The 13570-nt window shown below is 35.7% G+C and overlaps 1 protein-coding gene across 3 annotated transcripts in view; it reads left to right on the forward strand.

Annotated features, from left to right (window-relative positions):
- The first annotated feature begins 528 nt into the window (after window positions 1–528).
- Window positions 529–13570, forward strand: part of LOC105219690 (homeobox protein Hmx) — a 59679-nt gene continuing 46637 nt past the window's right edge. For all 3 annotated transcript variants that reach the window (XR_008470641.1, XR_008470643.1, XR_008470642.1), the window contains exons 1-2: window positions 529–678; window positions 2611–2844. The gene's annotated coding sequence lies outside the window, so the exon portion shown is untranslated. The remainder of the gene's footprint in view (window positions 679–2610; window positions 2845–13570) is intronic.

Here is a 13570-nt window from a genome sequence, read left to right on the forward strand (position 1 = left end):
TTCTTCGTTTTCGCGCCGAATGCGTCGAAGCACTTACTTGAGGCAATTAGGCAATTCCCTTGTTTGCAATTTATCCCCCTTACACACGCTCATTGTACCACTACTCATACAGTTAGGAATTCATATGTGTGCGCGTTGTTTTAGCTGCCGCAACGCCGCCATTTTTGCGCTTGGCGCTTGTCAGCAATGAAGCTTTTCATTTGTAATTTGGGAAAATTGCGCCAAAGTGTCTGTTTCGAATGCATAGGTAAATAGCAGCAAATAGCGGAGTTATTTTGTAATTACCACGAATACCATTCTCTGCTATCTCGTGGAAATGTTCCGAAAGCACACCAAATATGTACATGTATATGTACATCTTAAGTATGTGTTAATGTATGTAAGCTTTAGGGGTGTTTAGGGGTGAGTATACATTTGGGGCATAAAATGGAAGCATTACTAACAGACATGTTCTGCAAACCGTTTTCGGGTAATATTTTCGCATTTTCCGTTTTCAAATCGTTTGACATGTTCTGTAAATCGTTCCGTTTTTGTTTTTTCCGAACATCATCAAATCATTTTGTCGCCCTGTTCTGCAAATCGGAATCGTTACAGTTTTCCAATTTCATATTCGGCAAGATAAACGATAGCGATTTAGAATCCAACTTAAATTTTTGTTTAAGAAAAATTTATTAAAATGTACGTATTTAATAAAAAAATGAAAATAATAGCATTATATAATCATCAATATCATTAAATTTTCCGCTGTCGTTGAGGGCATTCAAGATTCTATAAGTTTTTGGGTATAAAGTTAGTGAATCGGAAGAAGAATGTCCCTAGACAGGCAGCGAAGTCGTGGTTACCCAAAGAGCAGTAAACCCACTACTACCTATATCGGTATACTTTCCAATTGAACCTGCAGCGAAAAGCCTAAGACTTGCCGCCAATTTCATTAAATTAGGTATGGAGATTTCTCTTCCCAAATTTCGGTATTTCTGAAAATGCATGCTTACTTAACTGACATAACTGTCAGCATTATCAGCTTCAATTGTAGGTAATACAACTGTTAGTAAATGTTTAAATACTTGTAGCTACAAAAATCAAAAATGTTCTCCTCGTCAATAGGTTAGATGCACAATATAGTAAATTCTTTCATTTTACAATAGTTAAATCGAACATCAAGAAAGATGTTGGAACAAAATTTAGCAGACGTAATACCAACTCTTATTTTTGATAACAAATCGGCTAGGTTTTAAAAATTAATAAAATCAGTTTAGTACTTCTTCTATTCTCCATCTAATATGATAATTTTCGAACTTTCAGCGGATTTCATAATATACATACATATATTGGACGGTGTGTTAGATCTGTCTAGATGAAATTAATTATCTAGGACATACTGTACCGAAATGAGTGAAATCGGTCTAAAACTTACCTCTGCCCTCATATATAATGTTTTTAGAGCCATGCCATTAGCTAAATTATACTCTCACAACATGTTGCACAGAGGATTATAGCTTTGTTCACATAACGGTTGTTTGTATCAACCAGAAATATAAGAGTTACATATGTGGTTATATATATATAAATGATCAGGATGACGAGTGACCTTGAAATCAATTTGAATCATTTGCTTTACAATATATAAGTTAAGTGTTAGTGAAAAATACTGCATTTATAGTGTGGCATCGACCTTTTAAAAATCGCCGAAATCGGACTATAAATTTTCAAGGCGCCATATATGGAACATGAGGACCTCAGTTCTTCTAATATTTTTTGTACCGAAAATATAGGTGAGAATCTCATACATTTTAAAGAAATTCAAAGGAAATCTTTTTCTTCCACTAATATGTCTCCATGTCAAAAATCTGTGAAATTGGGTCATAACTTCTCCTAGCTCCCATATACCTAGTATTAGGGTTTCCATCTTTCAATGGACTTTATACCATATATATGCCGAATACGTGGGCCAAATTGTGTGTTATATTAATAAAATTAAATAAATAAATAGCGAGAGTAAAAAATGTTCGGTTACACCCGAACTTAGCCCTTCCTTACTTGTTTATATTAGATTTATACTATATATACAGCAATCATTTTGCAAATATAGGGAACTAATACAAAAAAAAACTGATAAAGAATAAAATATATGATAAAAAATTATATAAAATATAAATCCCCTCCTCTGTATTCTCACAGCTTAGAGATAATGCCGTTATGTAATTTTTTGGACACTGACCAAACATTCTGTTTCATTTTCAATTAACTTAAAAAAATGTAAACCATAATAATTTGCCTTTTCGTCGTGGTTTGTAGTATGTTTGCTAATTCTGGTAGTAAGCTGTGGCGAATTAAGAACGTGGGGGATAGAGACGCGTACTACTGTATTAGGACCCGATCCGACCATAAAGTTTGTTGGACAATATTAAAAGCTCAAAAGCAAATGGTGGCAAAACGCCTAATCTTATACAAAACCATACCATACAAAATTATATTTGTACGTGATTTGTTATGTGATAGTTTTTCTAATTTATTTAGAAATTTTATTCAAAACGAAAGCATAAAATGAACAATATAATTGTTTTATCTAGACGAAGAAATAAATAAATTTGATTTTATCAACATCAATAGGAACACCGACATCGATGAGTACTTTTCTTGAAAGCAGAAGGTGCCTAATCGCTTGTACCCAGATGAACAACAACACAAAAGCCTATAACATACGACTATTAGGGTTCATGTGTGGCGAGAGTAATCAACACGAGGGTGCTACTGTAGTGGAGAATAGTTGTACAGCTATAATGAGAGCCGAAACAATGCACAAATAACTGGCAAACACGATAAATGGTCTTATGAGTTTTTGTGGTAAGGTTGTACGAGTGTACGAATGTAATTGCGATGATTTAGATTCTAAAGCAATGGAAATAATGTTCTAAATAAAAAAACAAAGCCTGGGAGAAAGAGAAAAGCAGACAATTTGGCGGATTTAGACTGCTATTGATCTGTAAAATAAGATGTGTTCATGTGCATGTTTGCTATTGTGATACACTGGCAAAAGTAAAAATGTTGTTAGCAAAATATTTACCGCTAACGCACACTCCTAACAAAAGGCAATGAGACCGAAGTAGCAACACGCCACATACAAAACCATCACAATACAGACGGAGCGAGCGTAGGCAGTCATGTAGAGGTGCTTGTAGGTGCACACACACACACACACTCACATCCAATCGTTTGAAGGTGCCGTGAGGCATACATACGTTGGATATGCACACTCTTAAGCTAATCTGTGTCTACTAATGCGGCTAATCGGCTCAGTAATGATTCCCACATGGTATACACATACATACATGCATGTATATGCAGAGATTGTAGGGCGAAATGCTTGCTGCAGTTGATAGCCGCTCCTTTGTAATTGGAACAAAAGTTTCGAACCGCGCTAAAGGAACAAAGCGCGCTGTGATTTGGTCTTGGCCGCTCAATGGATCCCATGGATTCATACAATACACGCCAATACAAAGCGCTGTTGCATTTTGTTTAATATTTTGTTTGCATACGCCAGTATTTTGCATATTTAAACGCGTTTAAGGGATTGTGTTGGCAAAACATCTGACATTCTTACAGCTGAGGAGTTTCGAATGGCTGTAATAATTATCTTACAGTAGGCCCATCTTATATGTAGTAGGAAAATGTACATACATATGTACATTGGTGGTCCATTTCTATAAACTCCCCTATTTCTCCTGTTTTTACTCAATTTCGTTTGAGCCAAAATTAATAGTACTTATCATTTTATTTATTATTAATAGAAGTAAAAGCATTAAGAATAAAGCATGGATTTTAAAGTCTGTAAAGTTATTGCAGTCCCTTCTTTAATCGCGAATTTATACATGTTACATGTTGCACAGAGTATTATAGTTTTGTTCACATAACGATTGTTTGTATCACCCAGAAATAAAATAGTTAGACATGGGATTATATATATATATATATAAATGATCAGGATGACGAGTGAAGTTGAAATCCGGATGTCTGTCCGTCTGTCCGTGCAAGCGATAACTTGAGTAAAAATTAAGATATCTTAATGAAACTTGGAACACAAATTTCATAGCACTGTGAGGAGGTTGGTATTGAAAATGGGCGAAATCGGAATTTCATTGTCACGCCCACAAAATAGCGAAAACCGAAAACATATAAAGCGTTATAACTAAGCCATAAATTAAGATATGAAATAGGTTTGTTGTACATATCTTGTAAACTACTAAAGCTATAACAGCCAAAATCTCTACAGTCGTTTCTTTTAGATACTACCTTATACAGTACAAAAATGGAGGAAATCGGAATATAACCACACCCACCTCTCATACAAAAGTTATGTTGTATGGGAGGTCTAATAAGTTGTTTGAACATATCTCGTAAACTGCTAGAGCTATATCAACCAACTCTCTGGAGTCGTTTCCTTATACAGTCCAAAAATGGAAGAAATCGGATTAGAATCACGCCCACCTCCCATACAAAAGTTATGTTGAAAACTACTAAAATGCTTTAATTCACCAAAGAAAAAACTAGAAACTTTAAATTTCATGGTAAAGATGGTACAGAAGAGCTGCACTCAAATTGCTATACAAAATTTTAAATGGTAGTGGCTCCGTCCACTTATGAGTCAAAAACCATATCTCCGAAACTTCTAGACCAATTCCAATGAAATTCGGTTCATAACATTTTCCTGGCATCCTAATAATATTTTTTGAAACCACGCCTTCTTTCTATATACCAGAACTTTGAAGTCGATCTGAATAGTTTACTTTACAATATAGAAAATAAGCACTAGTGAATATATCGGAACAAAACTTTGCAAAAATACTGCATTTATAGTGTGGCATCGTCCTTCTAAAAATCGAAATCGAACCATAAGTTTTCAAGGCCCCATGCATCGAACATGAGGACCTCGGTGCTTCTAATAATTGTTTTTACCGAAAATATAAGTAAGTCTTTTAGATATTTTGAAGAAATTTAGAGGGAACATTTTTCATCTAATAATATGTGTCCGTGCCAAAAATGAGTGAAATCGGGTCATAACTTCTCCTACCACCCATATACCTAATATTTGGGGTTTCAAACTTTCAATGGCCTTTTACCATATATATCGGTTAATATGTAAGATATATCAACAAAATTCTGAGAGTATATACTATTTGATAGAATGTAGCTAGGTGGCAAAAATGGTTGGAATGGGTCCATGAATTACCCAGCCATCAATACTATATATAATATTTTTTGTTTCCTAATGGGCTTGATGTCGAATATGTGGATCAAATTGTGTGTTATATTAATAAAATTAAATAAATAAATTGCGAGAGTATATAATGTTCGGTTACATCCGAACTTCGCCCTTCCTTACTTGTTTTTCTTTAAAAATGTAGGGAACAACAAAATGGTTCACACTTTACTAGTATGTACTTCTGTACCAAAAATGGGCAAAATCGGGTCAATATTTCCTCTAACTCCAATATACCTGATATGTATACGGATTTTCAAATTGCGAGAGTTACATTAACCCCACGTTCTCTACGCATTCTTCACCACCGCTTATGAAAATCGACAGCAATTTCTATTTTATTTGAATTCGAATTGCTTTCGTCTCCACTGCTAATGGTAACGGCAAAAAGTTTGTATATATCAAAAGCTTTGATGTTTTCAACTTCCATACGTATCTCCATTTCTCATTTCCACTAAAATATATCTTATCAATACGACCCCAGCGTCAAAAAAGTAATTTCTTTAATGGTTTTCACCAAATACTCGAACAAAAAGATTACACAACCAAACTGTGTGGAGAAAAAGCAATAAGAAAGCGTGTAAGAGGTGTTGTTGAAGAATGACGCTGCTCCGTCAGAGCACACCTACAAAGCACATTAGTGTGATGTGGCCTTGTCACACTCACTTGTATATATAAATAGAAATCACAGCAAAATAGAGCGTGGCAAAGAATCGCAACAAAATTGCAAAGTGATTTCGCGCGCGCAATGTAATTTCACAGCAGCCAAAGGAAGACGGATTGTGTGCAAAGCTCCAGAATGTACCTCATTCTACACACAAACATGTACAGTTCAGGTTTGCCATTGTTAGTGCGTAGAAATTTACTTTACAAGAAATTATGTAGTTGAAAAACTACAGTAAAAGTAACTAGGTGCAAACGACTTTCTAATGAAACAACATGTTGACGGCCTACGAGATCTCAACTGTCAGGCATCATTCGTTCTGAATAACAACTTTAAATTTGATTTGAGTCGAGATGTATCAACATAACGGCGCTCTATGTCTAATCTAATTATTCATAAATTTACTAAAAGTCGGAATAGTTGGAACGTTGGCAGAAATTATGGTTGTAAACTGGTGGTTTTCTTCACTAGTTCGATGCCTGGTATGTTAATTGTTGCTTTGCTTTGCGGTAAGCGTTAAGAATCCTCATCAACTGCAAGAAATAACGAATATATGTACATACATATATATACTCTGTAATTATTATATTTTTATACTCTCGCAACAAAAGTTGCTAAGAGAGTATTATAGTTTTGTTCACATAACGGTTGTTTGTAAGTCATAAAACTAAACGAGTTAGATATAGGGTTATATATATCAAAATCATCAGGGTGACGAAACGAGTCAAAATCCGAATGTCTGTCTGTCCGTCCGTCCGTCCGTGAAACGGGTAACTTGAGTAAAAATTGAGATATTTTGATGAAACTTGGAACACATGTTTCATGGGACCATAAATAAAGTTATAAGGGTAAAATTTGGAACAAAGGATCGTACTAGGAAGGGGCATATTTGGATGTTATTTTTTTTGGGGAGGTGGGCGTGGCCCCGCCCCCAAATTGGTTATTTGTATATATCTCGCAAACCAATAAAGCTATATAAACCAAATTTTCTGCAGTCGGTTCTCTTACGTACGCCACCAGACACCATGAAAATAGTTGGAATCGGATGATAACTACGCCCACCTCCCATACAAAGGTCAGGTTGAAAATTACTAAAAGTGAGTTAATTCAGTAACGCCAGTAAAACGCCAGAAACACTAAATTTCACATAAGAAATGGCAGATGGAAGCTGCACTCAGATTTTTTTACAAAATGGAAAATGGGCGTGGCATCGCCCACTTATGGATCAAAAACCATATCTCAGGAACTACTCGACCGATTTCAATGAAATTTGGTTTGTAATAGTTTCCTTACATCCCAATGATATGTTGTGAAAATAGGCCAAATCGCTTTACAACCACGCCTACTTCCTATATACCAGAACTTTGAAGACGATCTGAATCGTTTACTTCACAATATATAAAGTAAGCACTAGTGAAGATATCGGTGCAGAACTTTGCCCAAATACTACGTATATAGTGTGGCAGCCCAATTCTAAAAATCGCCGAAATCGGACCATAGGTTTTCAAGGCCGCATATATCGAACATGGGGACCTCGGTGCTTCTAACCTAATATTAGGGTTTCCAACTTTCAATGGACTTTATAGAATATATATGACGAATATGTGGGTCAAATTGTGTATTATATAATATAAATAATATAAAGTTAAATAAATAAATTGCGAGAGTATAAAATGTTCGGTTACACCCGAACTTAGCCCTTCCTTACTTGTTCTTCTTTTGGTTTGAAACTTTTTACCACGTGATTCTCTGGGGCTTTGTACGGATTTTTAATTTCATTTGCTTATTGTACATTCGAGTGTAAATTTCATTTTGTGGTTTTGATGCGCTTGATTTGTGATTCCATCGAATATAAAAAGTGTAGCGCAATATGACGAATGATATGAGAAAAGGATTACTAAATTTAATTAGAATATTCTCATATAATGCCAGACACACAAAGCAAGACTTGGGTCTGTTCTTAGTTGCAACTACCATCGAAAAGATTTACCCCTTGGAGGTATAAATCATTGGTTCTACACGGCAATAGTTAGGCCAATTATGACATATGGAATATGTAAATAGAGAAAATAAATTCGCAATGAGTCGGATGGAGTGGAATAGGGGCGAGGTGGATAAAAACACAGAGATAAGCATCTATACGGACGGATCCAAACTGGATAAACGCGTGGGAGGAGGCAAAGCTAGATACCAGAATCGCCTTCCGACTACCAGATCACTGTAGTGTATTTAAAGCGCAGGTTACTGCAATTAATGAAGGCCTTCTTGTTCTGACAAAGAAGGTGCTTACAACAAGAAACATATTTATATTCACAGACAGCCAAGCGGCTTTAAAATTATTAAAGTCTCTAAGGGTTTCTTCGAAGTTGGTGAAATTGTTAATAGAACTCTAGCTTCCTATTTTAAAATAAATCTGCAATGGGTTCCAGGATATAGCGATAGCGTGGCCTGAATGGAATATGGGTCACACTTGCCGATTGTGGAATTTTAAAAGGAACGATATAAGAACTCTGTTTTAACAGGACACTGTTTGATTGGTAGACATGGCTTCAGATTGGGGATACCATACAATAATAATAATAAATAATGTCAACTATCTGTAGCGGTTTCCTCTACGATATCTCGGTTAGAACTTTTTGAATTATTTAATTTCATCAAGACCTCTGGATGGTTCAAGAAGGACATGGTAGTGTGAGGGGATTGAAGTCCCGGTGGTATCACAATGCGCCTCCTAAGGCCTAGGTGCGTCATTCGACATCCACTATACCTACCTACCCAGACCGTGAAAATTTAAGTGGAAATGAATGCAATTGATTAACAATTTTGCGTCTTAAGCATTGAGTCAATTTTTATACTCTCGCAACAAAAGTTACTAAAGAGAGTATTATAGTTTTGCCCACTAACGGTTGTTTGTAAGTCTTAAAACTAAACGAGTTAGATATAGGGTTATATATACCAAAGTGACGAGTAAAGTTCAAATCCGGATGTCTGTCTGTCCGTCCGTCCGTCTGTCCGTCCGTGCAAGCTGTAACTTGAGTAAAAATTGAGATATCTTAATGAAACTTGGAACACGTGTTTCTTGACACCATAAGAAAGTTAAGTTCGAAGATGGGCGGAATCGGACCACTGCCACGCCCACAAAATGGCGATAACCAAAAACACATAAAGAGCTATAACTAAGCCATAAACAAAGTTATGAAAATAAAATTTGGAACATAGGATCGCATTAGGGAGGGGCACATTTGAATGTAATTTTTTTGGAAAAGTGGGCGTGACCCCGCCCCAAATAGGTTTTTTATATATATCTCGCAAACCAATAGAGCTATATAAACCAAACTTTCTGCAGTCGTTTCTTTTAGGAGTTTCCTTATACAGTCCAAAAATGAAAGAAATCGGATAATAACCACGCCCACCTCCCATACAAAGGTTAGGTTGAAAATGACTAAAAGTACGTTAACTCACTAACGAGAAACGTCAGAAACACAAAATTTCACAGAAATGATAGCAGAAGGAAGCTGCACTCAGATCTTTTTACAAAATGGAAAATGGGCGTGGCATCGCCGACTTATGGGTCAAAAACCATATCTCAGGAACTACTCAACAGATTTCAATGAAATTCGGTATATAATATTTTATTGACACCCTGATGACATGTGTGGAAAATGGATGAAATCGGTTCACAACCACGACTACTTTCTTTATAACTCAATTTTGAATTCCATCTGAATCCTTCACTTTATAATATATACATTAGGAACCAATGATGATAGCGAAATACAACTTTACACAAATACTGTATATGATCTGTGGCATCACTTGTGAAAAAATTGTCGAAAACGGACTATAACTTTTCAAGGCCCCAGATATCGAACATGTTGAACTCAGCGCCTAAGGGTAAATTTTAACCGAAAATATGGGTAAATCTCTCAGCTAATTTAATGTAATTCAGAGGAAATTGTTTTCTTCCAATAGTGTGTCTCTGTTCCAAAAATTATTAAAATCGGGTCACAACATCTCCTAGCTCCCATATACATAATTATAGGTTTTTCAAAAATTCGTTGGGCTTTATTACGCATATATGTATGTATTGGTTAATATGTGATATATCTTAGCAAAATTAAGTGAGCGTATAGTATTGGATATAGTGTCCCTTGCTGGTGAAATTGAATGAAATCGGTTCAGGAATTACCTCAGCCCTCATATACTATATATCACGTTATTCTATTAAACTTTATGCCGAATTAATGGGTAAATTTGTGCGTTATCTTAATAAAATTTCTTCAATAAATTGCGAGAGTATAAAATATTCGGTTACACCCGAACTTAGCCTTTCCTTACTTGTTTTTAGTTTAGTACATTCTTAATTATTTCAATCTCTTTATATTGTTAAAACACACAAGAGTATAGAAAGGTCAAATCCAACTTAACTTAGTGTTCCTTAGTTGCAATACCTTTCGCAAGAGTCTCGAATGACGTATTACACATAAGAAGATGCGTCAAAGCGTTCTCAGTTTTTGATACCATCAGCTGTTGCACATTTTGTTCTTCAACACTTCGTTAATTAACTCGCGGTAAAAATCAAAATCTCATATTTCAAAGCAAATGCTTGTAGCATTGAAAAGCACATCTAAGCAAAAAACTAGGCAATGATATCCATCACATTAGCACCATTGGCGGAGGTATTCAAACCATTTACTGATCTCTTACACGATCGGTAACATTTATTACACCCTCGATATTTGTGACGAACTTGCAAATTCGGAGGAAAAAACGGCATGTGTAACATCTACAAGCAAATCTTTGTATAAATGAAATACGTCTTCAGCATCTGAATAGGATAATGCGAAACCTTTGTGACAATTGAGACACTCAAAGGAATGGTTTGTGTTATGAGTGTTTATGTGCATTCCTATTCTCTTAAAACATGGGTGTGGAAGTGCTCAAGCGTAAAGTGGTTCGTGCGTGATCACAAATCCTTTTATCCCCATAAGCAGATTTGTACTAATGCGTGACAACTACACGAGCATACATAGTTGAGAGCCAAGCGCAAGCAAACAGTAGCGAGAGAGATGTGATCACACACTAGCTGACAATTGTATTTTGTCACACCTGATAGTAAACGATATACTTTTGAGTGCCTATTTGTCTGCTGTGAGTGCTCATTGTTGTGATACGCTGAGAGATTGCTGTAAGAATCCTTTAAGCTACTAAGCAGAGGTGCTGCAACTGCCATTTCCAATTGTTTTAGATCTGCTCTTGAAAGTAAAGCCTATTCAATATTGAGTAACCGTTTTGTATGCATTGAATACTGTAAATGTGAGTCGTTCTCGAAGATCTGTTCTAAATACTCCTTAGCACCAAAATATTTAGTTAAATAGTGGGATTTGCAACAATTTTGTTTGTAAGCACATCAGACAGCGTGTTTTCTCTCTAATGATGCAAATTTATGCACCTATGCCCCTTATCGCATACTCAAAAAGGTTTTGCTTTCTTACGCGCCTCTGTAGATATTATATCATTTACTACTTTTTAGTTTTACGCCTGGCTCATCTAGAGGGGGGAGCCAAATGCGAACACGAGGCCTCTTCGGAATATCCTTGGCGGGTATATTTCCAAAAAAAAAAAAAAAAACATCAAGCTAAGTTCGGGTGCAATCGAACATTTTATACGGTCGCAATTTAATGATATAGCTTTATTAATATAACACACAATTTGACTCATATATTCGACATAAAGTCCAATAGAATAACGAAAAAATATATAGTGCATGAGGGCTGAGGTAATTTCTGATACCGATTTCACTCATTTTCACCACCAAGGCACACTATATCCAAGAGTATTCGCTCACTTAATTTTGCTCAGATATCTCACATATTAACCGATATACATTGGTGGCGTCGCCCACTTATAGGTCAAAAACAATATCTCAACAAGTAAGGAAGGGCTAAGTTCGGGTGTAACCGAACATTTTGGTTTTGGTTTTTGACCCATAAGTGGGCGATGCCACGCCCATTTTCCATTTTGTAAAAAAATCTGAGTGTAGCTTCCATGTGCCATTTCTTATGTGAAATTTAGTGTTTCTGGCGTTTTTCGTTAGTGAGTTAACCCACTTTTAGTAGTTTTCAACATAACCTTTGTATGGGAGGTGGGCGTGGTTACAATCCGATTTCCTCCATTTTTGGACTGTATAAGTTAGTACCTAAAATAAACGACTCTAGAAAGTTTCCTTAACACAGCTTTAGTAGTTTGCGAGATATGTACAAAAAACTTAGTAGGGGGCGGGGCCACGCCCACTTCCCCAAAAAAATTACATTCACATATGTCCCTTCATAGTGCGATCCTTCATACCAAATTTTACTTCCATAGCTTTATTTATAGCTTAGTTATGGCACTTTAAGTGTTTTCGGTTTTCGCCATTTTGTGGGCGTGGCAGTGGTCCGATAACGCCCATTTTCGAACTTAACCTTCTTATGGTGCCAAGAAATACGTCTTACAAGTTTCATCAAGATATCTCAATTTTTACTCAAGTTACAGCTTGCACGGACGGACGGACAGACAGACATCCGGATTTTAACTTTTCTCGTCACCCTGATCATTTTGATATATATAACCCTATATCTAACTCGTTTAGTTTTAGAACTTACAACCAACCGTTATGTGGACAAAACTATAATACTCTCGTAGCAACTTTGTTGCGAGAGTATAAAAACTACTCGACCGATTTCAACGAAATTCGGTACAATCGGTTCAACCATGACTACATACCATATGACTCAATTTTGCATTCCATCCGATTCCTTCATTTTATAATGTAATGAACTAATGAAGATAGGGGAATAAAACTTTACAACTTTACACAAATACTGCATATCATCTGTGGCTCCACTTATGGAAAAACTTACTAAATGAGACTATAACTTTGCAAAGCCCCGTGTAGCGAATATGAAGAACTCAGTGACTTAGGGTAATTTTTCACCGAAAATATCGGCAAATCTCTCTGATATTTTAATTTAATTCAGAGAAAATCTTTTTTTTCTAATAGTGTGTCTCTTTTCCAAAAATTATTTAAATCGGGTCATAAATTCCCCTAGCTCCCATATACCTAATTATTGGTTTTTCAAAAATACGGAGGGCTTTATTCCGCATATATTGGTTAATAGGTGAGATATTTTAGCAAAATTAAGTGATCGTATAGTCTTGGATATAGTGTAGCTTGGTGAGGAAAATGAGTGAATTCGCTTCAGGAATTACCGGATCCCTCATATACCATATAGCAGGATTTTCTTTATTCTATTGGACTTTATGCCGAATATATGGGTCAAATTGTTTGTTATCTTAATAAAATTACATCAATAAATTGCGAGAGTATAAAATGTTCGGTTGCACCCGAACTTAGCCTTTCCTTACTTGTTTTTATCTCGTTTGTTTTTATCGGTTACAAACAACAGTTAGCTGAACAAAACTATTATACTTTTTGGGCTGTATTTTGCGAGTGTATAAAAACTGCTTATTTTTGGGTTTTATCGTTTTCCCTCAAGTATTAATGGAATTTTTTATATTATATCCATGACATGTGGTAATCGAGTATTCGTAATTTAGTTGCAAATGCACCGTTTCATTTCGAATAAAAACTTTATTTTGCTATATTA

The sequence above is a fragment of the Zeugodacus cucurbitae genome, chromosome 2 (assembly GCF_028554725.1).
Source record: "Zeugodacus cucurbitae isolate PBARC_wt_2022May chromosome 2, idZeuCucr1.2, whole genome shotgun sequence".
NCBI classification, from domain to species: Eukaryota; Metazoa; Arthropoda; class Insecta; order Diptera; family Tephritidae; genus Zeugodacus; species Zeugodacus cucurbitae.